The sequence below is a fragment of the Heterocephalus glaber genome, unplaced genomic scaffold, assembly GCF_053883595.1.
Source record: "Heterocephalus glaber isolate CG9 unplaced genomic scaffold, H.glaber_assembly_v1.0 deba00001447, whole genome shotgun sequence".
NCBI classification, from domain to species: Eukaryota; Metazoa; Chordata; class Mammalia; order Rodentia; family Bathyergidae; genus Heterocephalus; species Heterocephalus glaber.
In genome coordinates, this window is record NW_028258299.1 from 11388293 (window position 1) to 11414385 (window position 26093).

At 41.0% G+C, this 26093-nt stretch overlaps 1 protein-coding gene across 9 annotated transcripts in view; it reads left to right on the plus strand.

The window, feature by feature from the left end:
* The window catches only part of Dab1 (DAB adaptor protein 1), a 1105478-nt gene that overhangs the window by 641213 nt on the left and 438172 nt on the right, over positions 1-26093 (plus strand). The window lies entirely within an intron of this gene.

Consider the following 26093-nt stretch of genomic DNA (forward strand, 5'->3'; position numbering starts at 1 on the left):
GCATACATTCCTGGGAAGGAAGCCTATCTCACCTGGAAAAGTACTTGAACTAAGTCATAAACGCTTAGGAATGAGAAATGAAGGAAAAAAGAAGATGTCTTCCATCCAAACCGTTCACATGATGAGAAATGTGTTCCTTATTCAGTATGCTGCCTACGAATTAGACTAGACACATCTGTGAGGCCTTCATTTCAGTACCACATTTGCTGAGACTTTTGCCTTCTGGCATGCATCTAGAATACTCAACTCACCTGCAGTCACCCCAGTGGAGAGACTGGCCTGACCACCAGCCTCAAAAGTACTGACACTGCACCAGTCAGCTTTTCCATTCTTCTCAACCAAACTCCGATTCCCCCCAACACTGCTGCCTCATCTCTGACTCAGCAAAGGATTCTGCCTCTGTCTGATTTACATGCAAAGTAAATCCATGAAATGAAAAGTCCTTCTTCTTCCTTTCACTAGACACACAAGCCTAACTAAATTGTACCCTCCCGCCCGGGTCTGAAACATGTCCCTTGCAAGGATGCTCCTCCCCCTCATCACCACACAGGCTCCACTCACTTCATCCTGAATCAATAAATACATCACCTTCCCGAGTCTCTCAGGTCCCCCACCAGCGATAGCATTGTTTTCTTTATCTCTCCTATTGGTACAGCTCTTCTTAAAAGATTTGTCTTTTATTGCTGTCCCCATTTCTTTTTTTTAATTTTATGTGTACATTTTGGTATACAATATAATGACATTCATCATTGGAAATTTGCACCTTTACATAATCTCTCTTGGTTCTTATTTTTCCCCCTTCCCCTGCCTTCCCTTCAACACCTCCATCCCTCCCTATCTACAAAGACTTTGTTTCCATTTTTTCATGTTCACATATATTAATTCCATTCCCTTCTTTCCTTTCCCCTACCCCTCCCGCTTCCCCTTCCCCTTTGCCACTTAAAAGGCATAATAGAGAATCTGAAATAGGAAGAAGAGGGTCCCATTTCGCATCTTGTTATTTTCCCCTTGGCCTTTTTGAATCTGTTGTGAGGTTTCTGTTTGTTTGTCTCATTCTACTGGAACAGCCTTCACTGGGAGATCAAGACAGAATAAAACTTTCAAGTTCCCTCACGGAGTCAAATGGCAGAATTAAACCAGGCATGGTAGCACAAGCCTAGAACTTTGGCACTGGGGGAGGCTGAGACAAGAGGAGCAGAAGTTTGAGGCCAGCTCGGGCAATACAGCAGCAGAGAATCTATCTCAAAAAAAAAAAAAATTTAAAATGAGCTAGAGATGTAGCTCAGCATAAAAGCCGTGGGTTCAATCCCCAGTAATGAAAACAAACAAACAAAAAGGCAGAATTAGTTTTACGTCCAGATCTGTGTGGCTTCAAGGCTGGTAGGCTCTTAATTAGGACATGAGGTCTGCATGTGTGAATGCAGAACTGCGATGGGGAAGTGAGGGCTGTGTAAGATCCCAATCCAGGGCATTCTTGGTGTAAAGGAAATTCACCTAACAAGGATGCCATATTTTTATTTCAGTAAAACAAAATAAGATGACGTGGATCTCGCGTATGTCATGATGACGTTTTTTCAGATTTTTATTTAAGAGAGAAAAGTACGATGTGCCCAGCGTTCATCAGGGTGCAGCAGTCCTTCCTTCCTTCTTACATCCGTTCACCTGTTGAACACCAACTGTACGTCAGCCCCTGCCCCAGTTGCTGAATGGACATAAATGGAGGTTCTTTGACCTCAAGGAACACACTGTTTCCAAGAGTGGGGAAATAGATGTTATTTCTCTGGTATAGTTAATGTAAGCACAGCTATATGGAATACCGAGGGAGCGCTCAGTCAGGAAGAGCCTCGCACCGGAAGTGCTGCTCCCAGCTCAGATTCGTCCTTGAGACGCAGACTCCCTAGTGCTGGAATGTTCCTCTCCCGTAGCCTATTTCATAAAGGCTCAAATGACTATTTATTCCACATCTTCATACTTAGGAGAGGAGGATGCAGCCCAGAATTGCTGACCTGTTAGAATGGTTGCTGGCTGCCAGTCAGCCATGGTTAGCTCTGCTCACACCTGCAGTCAGAGGTGCTCATTTCACCAGCCTTGGAGCTGAGTTATGCAAAGTGTTGCTGCTGTATGTGCTGAGCTTGACTGACAGGCCAAGGATCTTCAGAAAGATTGCACTACAATTCAGCTTTGAAATGAAGAGATAAATACTCAGAAAAAGCATGAAAACAGAGCAGCACAATGTAGGCTTCACATGCCTCTAAGAGATTTCTCACTAGTGTAAAATAAAAATCCTAAGAAAGTATTGTCTTAACTTTTAATTGGCAGCAGCTTTTTTTCCTAGTGGTATATAAAATAAGAGTACACCTTGTTACGGTTTCTTGGGCTGGCTGAGATGTTGAATTTCAATCTATCTAGATAAATCCTGTATTTTTAGAAGCTGTCTTAACTCACATTGAGCTTGGGGTCAGTTTGCTTTACACAATCCAGGCTGGTTTTGCAAACTCCTGCCATCTATCCTATCCCTGTGCAATGGATTCTTTGAACCTACATTCAGGACTCTTCTTTCTTTTTTTTCTTGGTACAGCGGTACTGTGTAAAACTCAGCTCAGTGTTCCAGGTCATTGAGAATGGCTTGAATTGTGATTCTGCTATCTTGTATATTAGCCACACCTTCTGTCATCCACATTGACAGTTACTGGTCACCCAAGGATGATCTTATTATCTAAGCATGTTATTTATAAGGAATTTCACAGCTGAAGCAAGGTACAGAATGACCTACTCCAAAACAAGAGCGATTAACAACTTTGGAGCACAGCCAAACTAGAGAACAAGGTTGTTATTGGCATGATTTTAATCATGATAGACAATTAGCCAAGCTTAATTATATTGAGACAGAAAACCAGAGTGAGTGGCAGTAATGAATTTCTCCGGGAACTCTCCTGTGGCTCCACTCAAGCTGGCTGACCTACAAAGGGTGCAAAGTGATAAAAGATGTTTGTGCACATGTACAAACTGTGTTTACCTTGAGAAACAGCCTGGGTGGAAAAGGACCGTGTTCTTCAGGGACATCACAGGACACAGATGGGAATCACCAATTCCACTGGGGTTTTCCCATCAGGAAGGGATGCAAAAGAGGAGAAAGCATCTTTTAGCTGCACTTGGGCACATAAAATGTTAATGTGATTATATAGCTGGGGATTCTTTAAATGTTACCCATGGCTGAAGTATTCCTGCAGTTGGACGTATGTAAAGGCTGAATATTTTCCCTGATTATGTCAAGCCCAAGCAGAACACCTGAAACTTCAATAGAATCAGAAAGTGATAAGAATGTAAAAAAAAATTTTTTTAACAATTTGACAGTCCTTGCCTCTAGGTTTAGAAATGGAATTTAAAACGAAATTCTCCATACGTCTCTAGTCTCTTTTTCCATTATGGATTTTAATTGACTTATTATAATTGAAACATAGAAAAAAGATAAAGTTCTGCAGAATAATTGAAATCTCTATAGTTTATATAGATCTTTAGAGTTCACAGAGTATGCTGATATTTAATCTTTATACCAGACATGCAGATGTGTATACACACACACACACACACACACACACACACGCACACATGCAAACCTAGCAAGAATGCACTGTTGTTCCATATGAAAGATGAAGAAGCTGAGATTCAGCATTTGTGACTTTCCTAGATCAAATGTCAGAAATACATACAAGGCTTGATCGCAAGACCAGATTCTTGCTGATGAAAAAGCAAAAAGGTTATTACATCAATAAGGATGCTTTGAAGATCCAGGTGGAGGCTGGCTTTTCTAATGTGGTGGCTGCTCTTGGCGGCGGGGAGACTCTGTCTGTGTTTGTACCTGAGTTGTGAATCCATCAGGCGTTTTACCTGGCTTTCTCCTCCCCACCTTCCCTTCCTGATTCTCCTCATCTTTCCCTCTCTCCCTACCTTCAGTGAATAAATACTTTTAGTAAGTATCTCCTGTATTTTCAGGAAAAGCACTTGGTGCTGGGAATGCAGAGAAAATATTAGTACATAATTTGATCTCATAACACAGGTTCATAGAGGCTTTATTCTTAATAGCTAAAAGATAGTAGCAACCTAATTGTCCCTGGTTGGAAGACAGAATACACAGAATGTGGTATAGACATACAGTGGAACAGCATTGCCTTTAGAAGGAAGGAAATTTTTTCCCATTAAGTTTATTGGTACATTTTAGGTATAAAATATGTTACATTCATCATTGGGATCTTGTACCATTACATGAGTCTCTTGGTTCTTATTTTTTTCCCCATTCCCCTGCCCTCCCTTCACCCCCTCCAACACTCCCTATTTGCAAAGACTTTGTTTCCATTTTTTTCCTTTTCTCATATTTTTTCTTTTCCCTTTTTTCCTTTCCCCTACCCCTCCCACTTCCCCTGCTCCTTTAGACCTTTCTTCTTATTATGCAATATCAATTATACATTTTTAAATTACAATATCAAGATCTAGGAGACATTACCACAGATTTTACAGAATTTAAAAGGATATAGAAAGCATATTACAAAAATAATTTTTGAAATAAATTTGACAACTTCTAAGAGGTACCTTGGAAGACAAATTAATGAAACTAACTCTGGAGAAAATATAAAATTTGAATAGCACCTATTAAAGAAAGTATATTCCTAGCTTGAAAACCTACCTATATGACAACAGCAGGCTCATAAACATTTTAACTGATAAATTATATCAAACAATTAAAGCAGAAAAAAGAAGGAACACTTCTCCCCTCATTTTAGGAAATCAACATTGTGCTAATCCTAAAACTGGATAAAGATAATGGAAGAAAAAGTATGAACATAGATAGAAATTTATTTAATGAAACAAACTATTAGAAGTCAGATCTGGCAGGATGTAGAAAGTGGTTTTGTTATAGGGATGGCAGTGTTGTTTCAGCATTGGAAGATCCACCCCTGAAAGTCATCATTTTAACAGAGGAAAGGAAAAAGCCATATGATCCTGTCACTAGTTGGAGAAAAAGTATTGGACTAAATTCTACAACTGTTCATGGTAAAAGCTATCAGGAGACTAGAAGTAGAACAGAACCTTCTCAACAGATTAAAGACATGTATTCCATACTTCCAGTGAGAACGCCTTATATGAACAGAGAAGATACAATGCTTTCTCCTTAAGGTGGGGAAAAAGGGCAGATATGCCTACTCTTTATCTGTCCATTAAACTTTGAAACCTAGGCCCAACAAAAATAGTCTGGCAATAAAATGACACAATTAGGATAGGATTGGCAAGGTAGAAGCAAAATCTTTATATGTCGATGAAATGATCATCTACAGAGAAAATACTAAGAAATCTCTAGGAGCCCCTATAATTTGTATTTGAATTTAGCAGGATTAGAAAGCACAAGGTATATATAAAAATTCAGGTCTACATATACTTGTTATAAATGAAGAATTGGATATTGAAATTTAAAAGTTATGTAGGAGTACAAAGGACCTAGAAAAGTTAAAAAACAAAAACAACAAACAAACAAAAAACAGTGTTGGAAGACGTTTAGTACCTAATTTTAAGACTTCTTCTAAAGCTACAGTTATCAAGGCATTGTTGGTGTAAGGAAAGACATACAGATCATTGGAATAAAACAGAGAATCTAGAAATAGAACCACACATATATGGTCCACCGAGTTTTGAAAGATTATTTAATGTTAGCATTTTATAGAATATAAACTCAACTCATGAGCCGAGGAGGAGATAGTGTTTTCAGCAAACAAAACTAGAACACCTAGTATCTGTATATAAAAAATTAACGTCAACCCTTCATTTCCATACATGAAAATAACTTGAAGGGGTCTATGAACCTAAATATGAAAGCCTAAAACTACAAAACTTTAAGAAAGAAATTATAAGGGAAGAAGTTTATGAATTTAGGGTAGGCAAAAACTACCTAGGATACAAAAAACATGATGTATAAAAGAAAAAAATTGATAAATGAGATTCCATCAAAATTTAGAACTTTAAATGACATCATTAAAATGAAAAGTAGTCCTTAAACAGACCGTATTTGCAATGCATATAACCTATGACCAGAATATATAAAGAACTCTTACAGCTCATTAATAGACAACCCAATTAAAAAGTAGACATAAGATGATAATAAATAGCCAGTATAGCACAAGGAAAGGTGTGCAACTCTAGAATCAGAAAAATACTAATCAGTACAATAACAAGATTGAATTATACACTCATTAGGGAGATGAAGTTAAGTTTTAAAAGGCTTGTCATGACCTTTTCTTTTTGTTGGATTCTCCCCCTTTGCATTTAATTTGTCATGCCCAATGGATTCATTCTGCTGGGTTTCCTGGGGTTGTGTTCTTCATTGTCTTTTCCTAGGGTATTGTCTAAAAATTTTTGGAGTGCCCGTTTGGTATTCATGAAGTTCCTGAGGTGCTCTTTATCATGAAAGTATCTTATTTCTCCATCAATTTGGAAAGATAGTTTTGCAGGGTACATCAATCTGGGTTGGAGGCTGTTTTCCTTTATGGCTTGAAATAGGTCACTCCAAGCTCTTCTTGCCTTGAGGGTTTGCATTGAGAAGTCTGCTGTGATTCTGATGGGCTTTCTTTTGTATGTGATTTGTTTCTTTTCTCCCACTGCTTGTAGAATTTTGTTCTTCTGTTGGACTTCTGGAATCCTAACTATTATATGCCTATGTGTAGATTTTTTTGGTCAAGGCTAGCTGGAGTCCTATATGCCTCCCTTATCTGTATGTCAAGTTCTTTTCCCCTCCTTGGGAAGTTTTCTGCCATCACTTCTGTGAACAGTTTTTCTATGTCATCTGCACTCTCTCCTCTATCTTCATTGATTCCAATCAGTCTTATGTTATTCTTCTTTGCATCGTCTAGCAGCTGCTGGATTGATTTCTCGTGTTCCCTTACAATTTTAAAGCAATTTTTCTTTTCCTCGTCACTAATTGCAATCTTTTCTTCTATATCTGAAGTTCTATCCTCACATTGGTTCATTCTGCTGTGCAGACTTTTGATGGAGATTTTAATCTCTTAGAAATCTGCTTGCATCTGTTTTATGGATTCCATTTTTTTCCTATTTGGAATTCCATCATGTTCCTCAGATCCTCTATTTTTTTATCTGTGTCCTCTCTAGATTTATTAATCATGTCTTGCACCATGAGCACAATCTTTGCTGTTAACTGAGTAATTATTTCTGATTTCATTTTTCCCAGATCCTCTTTTGTTGCCAGTTCAGAGAGTCCAGGTGGTTGAGTATCAGATTGTTCCATCTCGTTTCCCTTTGGGGATGCTGTAGGTGATCCAGAAGTCTGTTTTTGAGGCTTGTTTATGTGTCTCCTCATTTCCACGGGGTGGGGGTGCTTCTGGTGCCCGCACAGCTCAGCTTCTCTGCCCTAGGAGCCTGGGATGGTGGCTGGGGAGCTTCCTTCTGGGTGCTGGAACCGGCTCACCTTCTCTGCCCTAGGAGCGTGGGATAGAAGGAAGGAAATTTTGACACATGCTTAACAGGGATAAATTTTGAGGACAGTGAAAAAAGTGAAAAAAAAAAAAAAAGGTAGCTATGAAAAGTCGTATAGTGCATGATTCAACTTCTATAAGGCACCCAGACTAGTCAATTTCCTAGAGACAGAAAGGAGAAAGGTGGTTGCCAGGGTTAAGGGAGGGCGAGTGAGGACTTAGTGTGTAACAGGTGCAGAGTTTCAGTCTGGGAAGAGAAAAAGTCTCTGGAGATGGAGGGTGTTGGTGGTGACCCATGGTGAATGTACTTCCTGTCATTTAACTGCACACTTAAATGGTTAAAATGATAAATTTTTATTATGTGTATTTCACTATGATAACGATCCAACCCCTGCTGTTCTGTAAGTGCCCAATCCACCAATGGCCTACCTGCACTGTGCTTTTTGAGTGGCATCCCAGGGTAGCATGGGACATGGAGAAGCTCAGATCAACAAAGAAGCCTGGACAGCTTCATGAACAACACACAACAGATGCCTGGATGAAATCTGAGAGAAATTTGAATTTCTCTGCAAAGTGGAGAGGGAAAGGTGGATGATCATTCTATGTCAGGAGCAAGGGTTCACCTGGGACCTGGAAAAAATGTGGCATGGCCAAGGAGCTCGAGAAGCTAGTGACTGTGACAGTATTCCTGCCCATACCTCCTGCACACATAGAGTCCACATGACTTGTACAGTAGAGTCAAAGCCAGGTATAAATCCTGGTACTTTGTTTAGAGTATCTGACCATTGTCTTTCCACTAGCCTAAGGCCTGAGGACCTGCTGTCATGAAGCAGCTATAGCAACAACATGGTGGCTATTTAAAATTATATAAAATCAATCATTCAGTTACAGCCACTTTTGAAGGGCAACTAGTGACTACCAACATGGAAATTTCTGATACTGACCATTTCTACCATCACAGCAAGTTGGATCGAACAGGTCTGTTTTGGAGTTTATGGAGTAATTCTCTTGCTATTAAGCTATGTATCTGACCATCTCACAAAGTCCAGAAACTATAGCTCAGAGAGGCCATCATTTGTTTATGGCTTCACAGCTGCTCAGCCTTGAGGCTGGAGCTTGAATCCCAAAGCTCTGTGCTTTCCAGTTCCAGTGCACTTTTCATACTCCATCTCTCCATTGCTCCTGCTCCACATTCAGATTATTCTTCCAAAAGTCCCCTTTTCAGCAGATCATGCCAGAGCTTTTTCTTTGTCACCTGGAGGAAACACAGATTCCTTAATCTGGTGATCAAATTTATTGGAATAAATGTGTTTTACAGTTTCTTCTTCTTCTTTCTTTTTTCCAACATTCACCCTTTGCCTCAGTGGTGCAATATCTCAGTCCCATTCCAGCTTCTGAGTTTTGCTGCCTCTGATGCCCCCTTCCTGGACAACCATAGTCTTCCTCTCTGCCTACTGGAGCCCTACTTAACTTTCAAGTTCTAGTTCATGACCCGCCTATCTAGAAAGTCTTTCTGGCCCAACCTAAGTTGCAGAGAGCTTCCGTACCTCTCTCAGCTGGAAGCCAGGATGCAGCTCCTGTGACACCATGTGGGAAAGCACTCCTCTGCTTCAACAAAGGCTGCTCCTTCTTCTCCATCCACTGCCCAAGTGGAATCTCCCACAGGCCCAACACTCATGGTGGTCAACCCTTGGGGCCAGCTGTACTGTCATGACTTGTTGAGTTCATTTCAGCCACATTTTGCTTGACTTCACTTCCTCCTGCTCTATGACAAACACCATGACATATTATTTCCTATGTTATTCTCTAACAAACCTCTGAGGATGATATTGTCATCCCTGTTTTAATCCCCATGTGGTAACTGAGGCTCAGTGAGGATAGATGAGTTAAAGATTCTGAGATGTGAAGTGACATAGTCAGAAACTGACCCCAGAACTATCTGGATCCAAGGCCAGGGCGCTTTTTCTTGTTGCAGGGACAGCCTGGCCTGAATATGATGAGACATTGCTGTTAGTATGGTAAGTATGTGGAAATTGGGTTCCTCTTCACTCTGAAACATTACGGCCTACATTTCATACTAAATAAAAATCTATTGCAGTTATTAATCCCAAACACCACAAGTTCCAATTCTATCAGCTCCCCTTGGATGTGGCATCAGACTTGAGATCACAGGGGAAGTGGGAGGACTATGCAACTCAAAGCCTAGGCCTTGTTTTGAAACTCCATAACTCATTGTTTAGACACTATCCAATGGCAGAAGAAATGGATTTTGACTTTTTGTTATATGAATAACATTTCCTATCAGAAACTCAGTGACTTCTCCAGTTGTTATCAATAGATCCTCTAATCTGGAAGCTAAAACTAAAACAAATGTTCTGGGCTGGGAATTTAGCTCAGTGGTCTTTCTGCCTGCTGCGCAAGTGCAAGGACTCAAGTTCAATCTGGTACCAACAAATAAATAAATAAATAAAATGTTCTTCTCTATAACATGAGGGTTTAAGAAAGAATAATCACATGAGAATCTTATGGGTTGAATTTTTAAAATTTCATAAAAATCCTAGCAAACTAAAAAGTTCAGGAAGCCCATATTTGTATATGTGAAAATGTTATCCTAGAGAACTATGATGTATGAAACCATGATCATTTAAATTATAATTATTGCTGCAACATGGTAAACAGTAAAGTGAGAAATGAATTTACTCTCTTGGAGCCCAGTTCTGTCTTCTATAATTCAGCAATGTCAGTTGAGTGAGTGAATTAATAAAGGTGTTACATCTTAGGCCATTCAGGCTGTTACAACAAAATGTCATAGAATAGATAGCTTATAACAATAGAAATTCATTTCTCAGAGCTCTGGAAGCTCAGAATTCCAGTATCAAGGTGCTGGCAGATTTGGTGTTTGGTGTTTGGTGAGAGCCTGTTCCTGCTTCATAGACAATGCCTTCTTGCTGTGTTCTCACATGGTAGGATGGCAAGGCTACTGCCTGGGGCCTTTTTATAAGGGTGCTAATTCCATCCATAAGGACTCCACCCTCGTGACCAAAAACCTCCAGAATGAAGACCCCTCCTCCTAATTCCATCACTTTGCTGATTAGGTTTCAATTTATGAATTTTGGGGATGGGACAGGAACATTCAGACCATGGCATGCTGAGTGAGACAGGCTCTAAAATTTCTCCCACAATAATGGTTTATGAATCATGGCTTCAATTCAGCTCCATTTATAAAGAAAGTATTCTGAGGAAAGCAAGAGGAACTAGTTTACTATAGAGAGAGAGCAGCCTCATAATTTCCTTCCATTCTGTGGGTTTCTTAGATTTCTGCTGGGCAAAAGATAGGTCTTGAGCCAGATGTTCTGGAAATAGGTGGAAAGTTGGATTTAGGCATCCATGGAACTGGGTTTCAGCACAGGCTGTGGGGCCATTGTCAGTGAAGGCTGGATGAGCATGGGGAGGAAAGGAGGAGTCAGCCTGGAGTGTCAGGGAGCTGAGACGTGATCTTTTGGAGGGAGCATTAGAAACCACTTTCCTGTCCCCACAAGGATGGTGCAGTTCTCCTCTCTGTAATGAGATGGTTTGAGAACCAGGTGGACAAAAGGCAGCAGCCCAGACCCCCTAACAACTCAGATCAGACAGTGTGAGCCTTCCTCAGGGACCAGCTGTGTAACTCACCCAGGTAGTTAAGGGCCCAGCCTGTAACGTTTACCCACTCCTTTCGCAGTCTCAGTGCAAATAATCTCTGCAGATCTGAAAAGCTTGTAGCTTCTTCCTGATAATGCCTAGAAATAAAGTAAGCAATGACAGAAAACATGGGGCTACAAAAGAACAGAGAGGCATGTATTCTGACACCTCCTTTCCATACTTGTGGATTTAAAGGTCCAGAGACTCAAAGGATACCAAATAGTTGGAGAACGAAGATTACATGTGGGTCTTCCAGTATTTTTTGTTTGAGTTTTTTTTTTTTGAAGAGTTGTCCTTGTTTTTGTTTTGAGACAAGGTCTCAGATCTCACTATATAGTCCAAGCTGGCATAGAACTTACTGTAAGATCACACTCTGTAGACCACACTGGCCTTGAACTCGGGACAATCCTCCTGTGTGGTGATCCTCTTGCCTCAGCCCCCTGAGTACTGGAATTGCAGGCATGCACCATCATGCCTGGCAAGGATTTGCCTTTTAATAAAAACGGAATGATAAAAATAGTGCCCATGTTTTTAGCAGCACCATTCATAATAGCTAAATCTCGGAAGTGGGCTATAGGTCCATTAACAGGTGAACGGATAAAGAAAATCTGGTATTTACACTCAATGGAGGACTACTCTGCCATAAGGAAACATAAACTTGAGTCATATGTAGAAAAGTGGATACACTTTTTGTAGAAAAGTGAGACCATAATGTTAAGTGAAATAAATCAGACACATAAGCTTAAATATTGCCTCGTCTTAGTTACTTTTCTTGTTGCTGAGACAAAATACCTGACACTCGAAGTTAAAGAGGAAAGGTTTATTTTGCCTCACATTTTGTAGAAGTTTCAGTCTGTAATTAGCTAGCTCCAAGGCACAGTGACACGGCACAGGGGCATCATAGCGGGGAGCAGTTCATGGCAAAGCGGGGAAGCCCGAAGGCAGCCAAGCAGTGAACCAGCAAAGTAGTTAAGCAGTGGCAACAGCAGCAGCAGCAAGCCTTCTTTCTGTGCCCTATATTCCATCCAGACTACCCATCTTTTGGGCAGGTAGCACTCACACCCAGGGTGGGACACTCTTAATCCCAGCGTAATATCTTTAATCTCAGCATCACACACTCTAGATCCAGTCACCCCTAACAGCCCCACCTATGACCGCATAAGGCTGTGGGGGGACATCTAGATACAAACCATAACACATGGTTCCTCTTATATGAAAAACCCAAAGTATAAATAAAGAGAAAAATAAAAGTTAGACAGTAGGAAGTAAGGACCTAGATCTTGCTCAAAGGGGAAGGGGATCGAGAGATGGGGAGAGGAGGAGGAAGGAGTGGGAAAGGAGATGAAAACAGGATAAAAATGTGCTATGTACATGCACCAACTCCTCATCAGGAAGGCAATCATTATGTGCTACAAACATGTAATAATAAAAAATGTGAAGAACAAAATAAAATAATAAACAGTAATTTATTCCACTACTAGTTTATACCAAGTGGCATATATTTATTACTTTTATGCTTCAAAATAAATACATAAAACTTGTAGAATATGATTATTTTGCAGAAGTTGAAGTTTAGAAACCTAAATAAACTTTCCCAGAGTCAACAGCTAGTGAATGGCAAGAGAATCCAGCCATCAATTTTACGCCTGTGTAATTTGACAGTGCAACTCCCATGAAATTTTAAATGTGCATACCAATTGACTCAGTGATTCCATTTTAAGTCAGCTTAATTATACTTATGTGCCCACGGTCCCATTGGGATGACTGGAAATATTCAATAACAATGCAATATTTGTCTTGTGAGTACATGTGTGTAAAGATGCTGATTACAATATTAATTATAATGGCAAAAGACAAGGAACACTCTCAGTGTTCCTCAGCATGGTGAGCTTAACTACACTATGACTATCCATAATGGAATATTACTGTGAAATACTGTGGCGCTCTTAAAAGGATGTATTGATTCTGTGTATATATCGAGCTAGAGAAATGTTTATGATATACTGTTAAAATGGGAGGGGCAAGCTGCAAAGTAATAAATACATTGTTTCTGTGTGTGTGTGTGTGTGTGTGTGTGTGTGTGTAAATGGGGATAGAAGCAGAATTGGAAAGCCAGTGTGGATATCAAGCTGTTGCCATTGTTCCCATGAAGGGAAAGATTGGGTAGATGGGAAGGATATGGCCGAGCCTGAATCTTTGAAAACAAAAACAGGAGTTGGGTGCCAGAAGGACCAAATTTGAGAGCCAGATGTCAGAGATAAATCTGAGACAAAGGCAGGGTCTGGAGCCAGTGGGATTGTGCAGAGCAAGAGCAAATCTCACAGGACCTAGAAGGTCTGGGGTGGCTGCCATGGCCTCATCAGCAGTTCACAGCTGTCTGCATGGGCCAGGGCCACCTGGGTGAAACCAGGCCTCCTCCAGATGCAGGGTAGAGACAGACATCAAACTCGATGCCTGCTGTGAGGGCCATCTGAAGCTGAAGATGTACGGCAGGTGCCCCATGAGCCTCCTTCCTGGGCCACACAGCTGGGTTGGGGCTGTAATGTGTCTACACTCCGCTGTGGTCTTTCACCTGCAAGGTCTAGGTCCTTGCCATCACTCCTAAAAGCCCAATGTCTAGGCTTGACCTGGGCCTCTGTGCAGCTTGCTCTTCTGAACAGCCCTGCTGCACCCCTCTAAGGGAATCTTTGAGGACTTCTTGGAGCCTTCTGGCTGTTCAGCCTTCTGTGCCCCTTCTTGGGGACCTGTGCCTGACATTTATGGAATTCAGAGGTCCCTGTCTTCTCTGTTTTTCTCCCTTCCCATGAATGCCTGGGACACTGCTGTCTTGTGCTCCTGTTCAGTGCTGTCCCATGAAGATTCGTCATCTTAGACCCCTGGACTCTCCCCTTCTCCCCTTCTGTGTCCGGCATCATCACTGTACCTGAGGCTTAGCCCTCTGGTTCAACCTGCTTAAGGAGCGTTTTACCCTCATTGGTCATTTGGTCAGAGCGGTAACACTGGAAACCAGCTAAGAACGGAAACATTTCTAAAGCTACTAGCTTGATCTTTTGTTCCACCGGTCCTTGTTTCTGTGAGTACAATTCTCAATTTATTAACATCCCAGGAAGCTTACAGTTTCTGTCAGAGAAAGGCATGTAAGACAGTCCAACAGTATGAATTACTCTGCTTGTCAAGGAACGGATTGGCCGTCTGCCCCATCTAGGCCTCACCTAGGAGCAGGCCTTTGGTACATTTCCTCACAGAAGGTAACAGAAATTAAAGTCAGGATCTCTCCCTTTGGGAACTTAATATTAAATCCCACAAGAGGCAAATCTAACTCTGAAGACTACTGAAGCAAGTTGAACATGTGTACACTTAAACAGACCAAAGCAAAGCTGGGCCTCAATTTGGGTGGTATTGACGTCCCCCAGCCCCTGAGCATTAATCAAATGTTTGTAAATTGCATGTGTTTTAACTGAGCTTTGGGAGTGTTGATTTATAGCAATTGTAAGGGATCCTCTGGTGTTACAACCAATTAACCCTACTTTGTTCTCTAAGTCTGAATTTACTCCTAAGAATTGGGTGTTTGGAGAATAAAGAGTAGATAGAGGACAATTAGGGAGGGCTTCCTGGAGGGGATGAGCTGGGCCAAATCTTCAAGGAGATGCTGATGGCTTCCTGCAAAAGATGGCTAGGAGCAACTCAGCAGCTAAAGCAAGACAGGCAGCCTCACACCTTGGCAGGGGGGCCTGTCCCAGGAATGACATTTCTTACAGTGCAGAGAGGGTTGCTGTTGATGAAGGGCCTTCCTTCTCACCACTGTGATGAAGACAACAGTGAGGGTTTGCTGTAAAGGGGTTCCTTTCCTTTCCACAGAGGAGGAAACTAAGGCCCAGGTGCTTAAAGCTATCCGTGTGTCACAGTCAGCTGGTAAAAGAGTGAAGACTTGAGTCTGTGGGATTCTGTGGTTCTAATCATACCATCTCCTGGGCTCAGAGCCAGCCAGGAGCAGTGGGCAGTAGATCGTGGAAGAAAGGACTGCAAATTCCAAGAAGTTCATTTGAATTATCAGATGCCAAGTACTATGCCTTCTCTCATTTATTCATCCCAATAACCTGACACAGGTGTCCAGTCATATTTTAATTATCAGAAAACTGAGGATTCCGGAGGGTAAACGCTAGAGGTTCTATCTTCATGCTGACTCCAAAGGGTAAGCTCTGAACAACTCCTCTATCCCATGCTCTCCTGCTGAGATGCCTGGAGCCCAGGGTATGTACAGCAGTGTCATTCTCATGGAGATCACTACCTAGAGGTGGAGTCAGACCCGGAAGCAGCATATTTCAATCCAGTGTGGCTTGGAAGAAACATTCACAGAGCACACAGGGGCATGGAGAAGGGTGCTTTGCTGAGCTGGTTGTTTTCTATGGTTGGTTCTATTTTCCCTGCCCTGCAGATGACAAAGCCAAGGTGTCTGCAGCCTTCGATATGTCTGACTTGAGCTCTAAGAGACAGCGCCAGGACATGATACCAAGCTCGGTCTTTGCCTCAGTCCTCAACATCCCCATTCTTAGATATTCCTGGTGATTTTCTAGAAAATATCAGACAGTTTTCAGGCAATCTTTTCAGTAGTATCACTGTAGACACTTTGAATATATGTCATGTTTAGAACAATATCCTTTTTCCTTCTTTCTTATTCTCAAGTAAAACTTAGAATTAAACTCCCCGTTTTGAGCCTTATTTTCTAACTACTTTTCCCTCTAGGTGACCTTTGCTGGCTTCATGGCTTTAAGATTCATTTATATTCCTCTGTGTCTCAAATACACTTCTCCAGCTCCCACCTCCCTCAGAGCTCAGGCTGCCTGCTCTGCATCTCCACTCAAAAGTCCTACAGAGAGATACCAAGAGTTCTTAGTGAGATCTTATTTCAAAATATAACAATTTAAGAGGCTGGGGATTTAAGAAGAAAAACAGAAGTCTCTAAACATGTTCATCCTAGTCTTCCTGACCTAGTCATTGGCAGTATTATCTTAACAAATAAATTTCTGAATCAATCTCTAGATGGCACGTGCATCTGCTACGGCAGCCGGGCCACAGTCTTCCCTATTGGACTAGACTATTGGACTATTGCCATCAGCTCTGTTAGTCTCCTTGGGTCCTCTCCTGCTTCCTCCAAGCTGCTTTCCTCCAAGCATCCAGCAGGGTATGGTATGTGTAACATGTAAATCAAATCATGAATGCTTCTCCTAGCCCGAAACACATGTTCAAAAAACTCAGATGGTCCTCATCAGAGTTAAATGAAGTCCAAGTGACATCCATGATCCCCAAGGCCCAACGTGAACCTCCCCCCACCCCATGACACTGGCCTATGACTACATCTCCAGGCCTTGAAGCTCATGGGGACCTTGGACTTCTATCTGCCTGGAGCTGCTTCTTTGGCATGCTGTAACTCCCTGCTCTCTTTTCCTTCAGATTCAGCTCAAATTTCCCCACCTTGCTCCACTTGTCACCTGTAACTTTGAATCAGCTATCTGTACAGTCCCCACAATGCTATGACCTTATGAAATATGTGTTATTCGTTGATGAATAGATTTTTGCCTTTCCTTTTCCATTGCACCCCTGAACATGTGCTGCATAAGGACAGGGATTTCATCTGTCTTCTTTACTGTCCAACCTAGTGCCCAAACAACTCATCCCTAGAGGACATGCTGAATGGGAAAGCTGAATGAGCTGCCTGTTCTTTTCAGTTATCAAAATAGTCCATGATTATGATAGAAAGCTGGGAAATAATGACATAAAAAAGAAATGTACATTTAGGCATATTTTCTTCCCGTGACTTTCCTAGGTATATTTTAAATTGAGATTATTCAATACCTTCAATTTTATCCCACTTGTTATACTTAACATACCAGCAGCAATTCTCCACATTGTGTCCAATATTTCCTCTAAGGGGAAATATGAAGTATTAAGATCATTATGTCCAACTCCCTACCATGAATATAACCGTTATACACTACAAACCTGTACTAATAAAAATTTTTAAAAGTAAAAAACAAACAAACAAACAAACAAAAATATATATATGTATATACATGCTCAATCAGACATTATTTTCCTTCTTCCTATCTTGATTTCCTTTCTGAAAAACACTTACTCAAGGGCCCTCCCTGTGCTGGGTTTCATTTAAGTAAGACAGTGTGGTTCACTGGAAAGACTGTAAGCATGAACAAGTTATTAACCCTCCAGACCTTGACAGCTTTATCTACAAAATGGGGACAATAAAACCTGCCTCCCTTAATTTACAGGATTGTGCAAGGATATAATGAAGTATTAGAGAAAACATCTCCTTAGATCCTGGGGTGAATGTCATTTTCTAATCCACAGCATCGCACAAGTGGAATGAGATTTACAGGAGGGAGTATGACAACAAGTAATTTGTAAAGCAATTTGAAATTCGTGAATAAAAAGCTTTTGGCATTTTTTCTGTGCAGAGTGAGACATGTCTTAATGTTTGTATTTAATATGCTAAACAGTTGCCAGTGCCTAATTCTAGGTTCGTACCCCGTAATAGCTTTTCTTTGGACTTTTATTATTATTATTATTATTGTTTTTTACAACTTTCAGCTGTAAAACTGGGGTCAATTATTTTTAGCTGTTTCTTCAGCCTGACTCATTAGAGAGTACTTTGAGGTAATGACTTGGGCATATTTGATGATTGTTCATTTTGAGAGATGTCATTTTAAGACTTTTCTGGAAATTTCAAATCTGCCCGTGGGAGATCTCTTTTATGCCAAAATGTCATTTCAAATTCCAGCCTACATACTGCCTTACACTCAGCCCTTATAAATGTTTCAGAGCACCTGCATTTTTTATCAGGGCCCTTTCATGTGAACTTGGATTTCTCATGGCTCACCTCCACACTCTGTCTGAAGGGAAGAAAGTGATATTTTTAAATGGCCTTTCCTCCCTTTGTCAGAGAAGATAAAATTCCCCAATTATTTCCCCCTTGTATGTAGATATTTATATTAATATTTTACAGAATGGGTTCTTTATAGTGTTATTCATGAACCCATGTATTAAATCTAAAACAAATGTATCCTAAAAATGAATATTTAATCTGGGTTTAATACCTGAAGCCAGATTCATGTTGAGTTAATTTCTGTGGTCATAGAAGAAATTTATGAAATGATTCAGATTCTTTCATTCACTTAACAAATATTTGAACAAGCTTATTGGGTACCTCCAACATTATCTTTTAATTCTTGTATCAACGGGACAAGGCTATGTCATCATTGTTGTGGTCACCGTTGTGGTTGGGTCACGGATGGGGAAACTGAGTCTTGGAGCAGTACAGAGCCCAGTCAGATGGTCCTGCTACATAGCAGGGTCTGGGGTGTGGGGAGACGAGCATACATAAATGAAGTGTTTGAAGTAAGCAGTTGGGGGCTAAACTAGAGAAACTAGGGGTGCCGGGAGAGAGTGACTATCTAGTAGAAACTTGAAGTGGAGAGAGAAATTCGTTTAGGGATAAGTTAGGTCATATTTCCCTAACTTAGCTTCACTTCTCATCACCTGGGTATCTTCTAAAAAGACTGAGATTTAATTCCTACTCCCAGACACTGTGATGTAATTGGTAAAGACCACAACTTGGGCATCGGGATTTTTATGTGCATTTTTTCAGGTTATTCTAATATCCAGCAAAGTTAGAGTCCCCCTGTCGTTCGAGGTGCTTGGACTGCTGTGTGTAACAGGACAGAAATGCTGAGTTCTTGTCTGTCCGGTGTGCTTTGCTGGTTCCTAGGTCTTGTACTGGGATGAGCAGAAGAAAAATAGAAAATACACAGCCCAGATCCCTGGGAGAAAAAGAGCAGTCTTGTGTCTTAGTGGGAAGAGGGCAAGATTTATTCCCAAATTCTCTGATCTCAGCTTCCTTGTCTCCAGAATGGCTGTAAGGATGCCTACCCAGTAGATTTGTTTTGTAAGAATTAAATTTTTTATAATTCCTCTTATCCAGTAGTATCAGAATCTTTCTTCAGTGCATTAAAAAGAGTAAGTCCAGGTAAGAGTAGCAGATAGTACTCTCCAAAGATGCCCAACAATTATCCAATACTGCATGCTCTTCATAAAATCCAGCACTGAACTTCTTCCACCGAGCTAAGAAGGTAAGGTCCGTGTTTCTTACTCTTAAACCTGGTGCCCATTCACAAATACTCCAGTAGGTAGATTAGGGTGGAAAGGACACCGCGTGATATAGGAGGTCAGATCCTGAAGAACTGTAAGCTTTACAGCTGGTGCTCACCCTTCTGTGACCTGTGACTTGGGAGCTTGGGAACCTTGGAGCTGTCACACTGGAGGGCCATGTGCAGAGGCCCTGCAGAGATAGAGAATGATGTCACCGTCCGTCAGCCTTCAGCTGTTAGGGTCTGCTCAGCATTGCCTACTAGGTCCAGGAACATAGCAGCATCCAGAAAATGCTCACCCTTTCGAGCTGGCCCAGCTGGCCTGGAGCACAGCAGAGAGGAGCTGTCCTTACTCAGCACTGTCCAAAATGCAAGTTCAAGGGCAAAGTCAATGCTTGTTGCTGCTTTAAGTTACTATCTTTGGGGTGTGGTGATATGCTACCTGAGATAACCATAATACTGGGGGATACAAGATAATACTATACGGAGACATTAAATAGCTTATTTCAAGCCAGAACAGGTAATGATTGTTTTAATTAGCAAACTTCTTTTAGAGATTAGGGCTTTGCTTGGAGATAAGGACACACTGGCCAGAATCCTGGCATGAGCCACACCCAGGGCGCTTTGTGTGTGTGTGTGTGTGTGTGTGTGTGTGTGTGTGTGTGTGTGTGTGTGTGTGATTCTGAGGATCCATTCAAGACAGAATGAGTGCTTAGAAACAGTTCAGAAAATTTTACCACTTCCTCCTATCCTTTCTAGTGTTCTTATTCCAACTTAATTCTACATTTTATTAGGCAGTTCATTTTTATAAAGAGGAAATTTTCTTTTTGTACACGTATTGCATCAGCATACGTGTTACTTAAGTGAATCTCAGGATAAAAATAAGTACACTTTGAATAAACAAATATACGGTGAGCTGACATGAGCAGAGGTATGTACATTTCTTCGAGAGCTCTATTCACATTACCCAAAGCATGGGGACCTTGTTGGTGTGTGTGTCAAGTTAGTTACAGGCAGGTTGTTTGAGGGAATAGCTATCATAATATGTATAAAATCACCTGCTGATAATAAGCATTCATTAACTCTTAGTTTCTCTAACCACTAAATTCTAATTTGCCAACCGCTCTGCCTGCAATAGTCCCTGCCACCAAATGCCAGCCCAAGAATTTTATTAACAAAGTAGTCTTTGATGGCCAGCTAAATTTTATATAATTTCAGGAAATATATTACATTTCTATTTATAGAAAATCATTTCCCATGGGTTAGGGTTCAGATCGAGTGCATAATATTTTCAAATCACTTGTTAAATATAAAATACATCATGACAAGCCTCTCCAATACTATAGTTCCTGAATGCAATCACAGTTAGAAAATCTGCGAGTGCATCCCTGAGACCCCGAGAGTTCCTGAGCCTCCAGCCAAATCTTCATAGGACCGTATATAGATAGTGAGTCTGACATACTGAAAATGGCACTGCATTTTAGGGTGAGGTGTGTAATTTACTGTAAAGTTTATCATAATAGAATCTAGCAGTTATTCATGGCTTCCATTAAAGCACTACTCTTCGGCATCCCTCCCACCCTGGCCTCTGCCAAGCCTTTCTGCACAGCTGACCAGGGAAACCAAAGCCGACTCACACAGCGGCTCCCGGCCCCTGTGGGACCGAGTCTGGTCTCTGCGTCCTGATCTCTGAGAATCTCTAAGAAAAGGGCACTGGCTTTCTTTTCAACCTCACCCCTAGTCATTCCTAATTATATTAAGACCTAGGACCAAGCAAGGTGTTTGACATCACCAGGTAGTGCCCCCTTCTTTGGTGTCCCACACTGCTGGTATGTAAAACTGCAGCATTTACAGTGTCCTAAAATAAGTGTTTTCCAAACTAGATTTGCCCCACCTAGGGTCATGAAATGAATTTAGCAGACTTCAACAAACAGCTCTTTAAAAAATTGTAAGGGAAGGGAATGAAATAGAATGGAATGGAATGGAATGGAATGGAATGGAATGGAATAGATTGAAGCATATTGATTATAGAAAGGGTAAGCACTGTTTTATTAAACATTGGTTTTAGGTGTGCATAGCTGTGTGTGTGTGCGTGCACACACGTGTAGTAGGTCACGACATCAAAATGAATAATCCTCACAGCACTCAACCAAGGCTTTCCGCAAGCAACACTTCCCTTTGTCTTTCTGACAGATTTCACTCTGCCCAAGAGAGAGCTTCTTCTGGGAAGCTTTGATCAGGCTTTGCTTTACATGTTCCTGGCCATTTTCCTCTTCAGAACAAACTTCTGAGGTGAGAACAATTATTACCCCTACTTTGTTGACAGGAGAAAAGGAAGGTAACACAGGCATGAACTGCCCATGGCCACACGGGTGATATGTGGTCAAGCTGGAATTTGAACCTCTAAGTACAGAGCTTATTCTCTCAGCCACTAAGAGCAACAGCATCTCTCTCATTGCCCTTCCCTCCCAGCTTCTGTTGTCCCCCTACAGCCAGTCTTCTTTGGCTGGCACTTTGCACACTGCGCTGCACTTGTGTGCTTACATGCCTGTTTGCTGGATTAAGTTACAACATCCCTGAGAACAAAAGCATGCTTTTTTTCCACTCTTTTGCTGTAGGATTGTGCACATATATATGTGGCACACTGGAAGTACTGGATAAATACTGTATATCCTTCATCTTACTCTGGCATAGGGTGCCAATGTGAGGAACTACCACTATTTACAGATGAAGAAACAGGCTTATCTAAGAGGTTTGTTCCTTTTGGCTTCTTTCTATTTTAATGAATGTATTACTAAAGTTTCGTAAAAGTGGTCACTTTATATGATGGTCAGAGAAGGCCAAAGATGTCTTCTCTCCACACAGGTCTCAGAGATTTCACAGACAGAGAAAGGTGCTGTGGGAAATGTCACACAAAATACAAAATACACATTCTTTTCGTCTTCCATTCACGACGACACTATTTATAGGCTGCCTGGGAACCAGGTTTATTCCTCTCGGATACCACTTTACTGGATCCCTTCATTTGTCATTTATTCATTCTTTCATTCAGCAAACATTTTTTAATCAAGCCCTGCAGTTCGTCCTGGAATACTGAGATGACAAGGCATAGCTCCTCCTCTATAGTGGGGCCCTGCTACTAAACATGCAACAAGAACATGGTGCTGGCTAGAATCACCTGGTAGACAGACGAGGGCCTGGACTTAAGAGCAGTTGGCCTTGGGCTCTAGGCTGGACTCCATCATGAAGGACCTGTCACAAGTCAAGCACTTTGATGAACTTCTCCAAGCCTGTTTCCACATCTCACGGAGCTGTCTTTGGAAAAGTGTGTGAAGTGGCTCACACAGAACCTGCCAGTGGCCCTTGTAAAGGAGAAGGGCAAGTCAGTGGTTGGCAGTAATGTTTGTAGATGTATAACTTCTGGTGGGCTACTTGACACTCCTCTCTGCCTTGATGTGCTTGTCCAAAGAAAATTCCTAAGATTCTGAATGCTAACTGCTATTCAGCAGCCACTGTCTGTGCGTCCCTTGGCCCTGGCAGACATGGTGCTAAGCCCCTTCTATGTATGATCTCACTAAACCCTCACAGCTGCTAGCAAGAGAGGTGGTTCTGTTTCCTCGGGGTGCCAGAATGCTCCAGGTGTGGAGCCCAGGTCCTCTTCACTCATCTTTTTCCTCTACTGAGCATAGCTGTGACCTCTCTTCTGCTAAACCCTATCCTTCCTGTCTTTGAATCTAACACCTCCAGGTTCCTATTTTACATCATTTCAGAGCAGTTATCATTATAACACATATATAATACATATATGTCCTAACATCTCTTAACTGAGACCCCCAAATACACACTATAGCTCCTATGTTTTATCTACCTCAAGCACTAAAGATTCTGAAGTAAATTATTTTTTTAAATGTGCCATTTTAGGAGCCTTCTTTTGCCCAACTGTGGAATTTCTTTATAAATATAATATTGGCATTCTTATCTCTTATAATAGGATAATTCCTTGTTGGCTAAATATTATACTACAGAGCCATGAGGCTGAACTCCTTCTCCCAAACATCTCAGCCTGGGTTTATAATGCTCTCTGGAGCCAATTATAGGAAATGTAAGTTCATACCTCTTAATGGAAGCAAAAATTGATCCTATATTCATCAAATTAACTCACCATGATTTCCTCTTTCTGAATTAAATAAATTGGTCTATTCAGCAGACATATATGGGGGTGAACAGCAGAATGAGCGAAGCTGGACTTGTTTTCATGGCTGTGAAAATGGAACAACCCAGATGCAATGCTTATTTCCCTAGCAAAAGTAATCAGCAGGTTGTGACCCCTGACATCACGTGTCGGTCGGGGTGGGCTCTTGCTTAATGTCATTACATATTTAACAAAGGCTTGCTGTCTGCTTCATTGGAGAAATGCGAGTTGAAAAGATACAAGCTCATCAGTTATTTGAATTTCCCAGATTATATACTCAATGTTATCCCTACTTCAGTATTTTACAGGGAAAAAATGACAAGCAATTGCTTCAACTGTATCAACATACTAATAATGTGGTTATATATAAAACTATAAATCCACAAACAGTTTAATAGTTTACTTATTTTCTGAATACTTCCTGAAATGTAATGAGATGCATTGTTCTTTTATGTTGATTACAAATCTGAGAATGCATTTGTATTTCTTGAGAATAGAAACTGTAGTTTTTTTCTCTATTCATTATGGGTACCATGTCATTAGCAATGCATTTTTATGGTTATTGTGGTTAAAGGAAAATATACAGAAATGGGTAGAGGTGGAAGTGTTAATAGCATGGAGACAACAGAGATGGAGATAACTGCAGATACCCCAAAGCATGTTCAAAGTACACACCACCCACACTCAGGTAACATGATGTGATTTTGTTAGATTTATTGAGCAGCTCTAGGTGCCAGAAATTGTGCTAAGGTTTCCAGGTGTGTGGCTAATAACATAATAGCTACATTTGGAAATGCTTCATGCATGTCAGGCAATGTACAACTTGAGGAATCATTTAATCTGTACAACTCTACCTTAATAGCTAGCTAGGAAGAGGATTCTTGTAAAAATGATGTTCTGGAGTGGAATGGAGTGAGGAAAGCAGAATAGGGCACAGGAAAAGACTAAGCAAGGATGTGATCTTGGGAGCTTGTCTTCAGAGTTTGCTTCACCTGGACTCAGTGGGCAGGGGAACCACCTGGCAGAAGGTCTCAGGTGGGATGTGAATCCCCAGCCCAGGCAAGGACAGGGTCTACTGCACACCATGTGAGGTAGCTGGTACTGCTCCACCTTGTACATGAGTAGCTAAAGCTCAAAGGACTTAACTTGTCCAAAGTCACTATGAGTAGATTGGAATTTGAACCCGATTCTTTCTGACAATAGCTCAAGAACACTGCCTCCACTGAAAATGCAGCCACAGCCATGGCAATAAGCTAACGCCATTTCAGAGTCCACAAATGATGGAGAGATGAGCTTTCCAGAGACAAAGAGTTCAGTCTGACCTCGAGAAATAAAGCAAACCTCCCCTTCCATACATTAAGTAGAAAATGAGCATGCCCTTAAAAGCTACAGTCAGAAAGGTAAGGAACAAAGATTTCAGTGTAGTTTTGTGGCTGTATCCAATTTCACTGTGCACCATAAATACACACATACGAACATGCTATGAAAAATGGTAAGAGTAAAATATCATTTCCAATTTAAAATATGTCCTTAATTAAATCAAGCTGTTAACAAGTTTGTTCCCCTTTCCTTGGAATGACCTTCGACAGGTCTTAGAAGCTAACATGGTAAGTGACATTTCTCCTATAGCTGACCAGGTCTAAAATTGCACACTCAAGAACCCGGCTAGGGAACCAACATAATGTGCAGGAAAGAGAACCAACCTAAGCTGGTTCCATTCCAACCTAGACATCCACTCCTAAGTTATCAACCTGGCTCTGTTACTTACCCACTAACCTCCTCCTTCCTTTGGTTTTAGCTGCTATCATCCTTTCTCCCTCCTGTAATCCCCTTTTCTCTTCTGCATGACCTGATTTATCTCCTTACAATGAAGGTCCCTTTCAGCCTTGTACACATCTCAGAATTTAACCTTAACAAACACCTGCATTTACATTAAAGTCATCTAAAATGGTTTTGAGGATATCCAAAGTGGCATATAACACAGGTAAGGACAGTTTTGGAGGTGACCAGTGAACATGTGGATCACAATTCTAATTCCAAATGCTATCCAACAATGAAGTACATGAACATTTTAACTTAGGCAGTAAGGAAATTTTAACTTTGGTTTTTGCTAAGGGACTTTTTTTTTTTTTAATTACACAGAAAGCAGTAATTATGTCGCTCTCCTTGTCCCTGTTTGGAACAGTTTAGAAAGGTTTGTCTTGTAAGTAATTTTAGATACCATCCTCTCAGACAGTTTGAGGTTGGGCAGTAGATTACATTATTAGGTGATCCTGGGCTATCTTGATCTTTGTTCAGACGTTGGCTCATCACTTTCTCTTCAAATATCGAGGAGAAAATGAAGTATGAGAAAGTAGGATGCCAACTATCTGCTCCTTTGATTCAACTCCAGTGTGGTGATTAAATTAGTGTTTGTCTTGTTGCAGATCTATTATTTTGAGGACTCAGAATTTCTTGCTGTGTCTTGAATTGTGCTGATGGTTTTTAAGTAGGCCATAAAAATTCCTGCGAATGATTTGTTTAATTATTGTCTTGTTCCTCATTTACATTTTTATCTAAAACTCTGAAAACTGAAATCTGTATTCAATT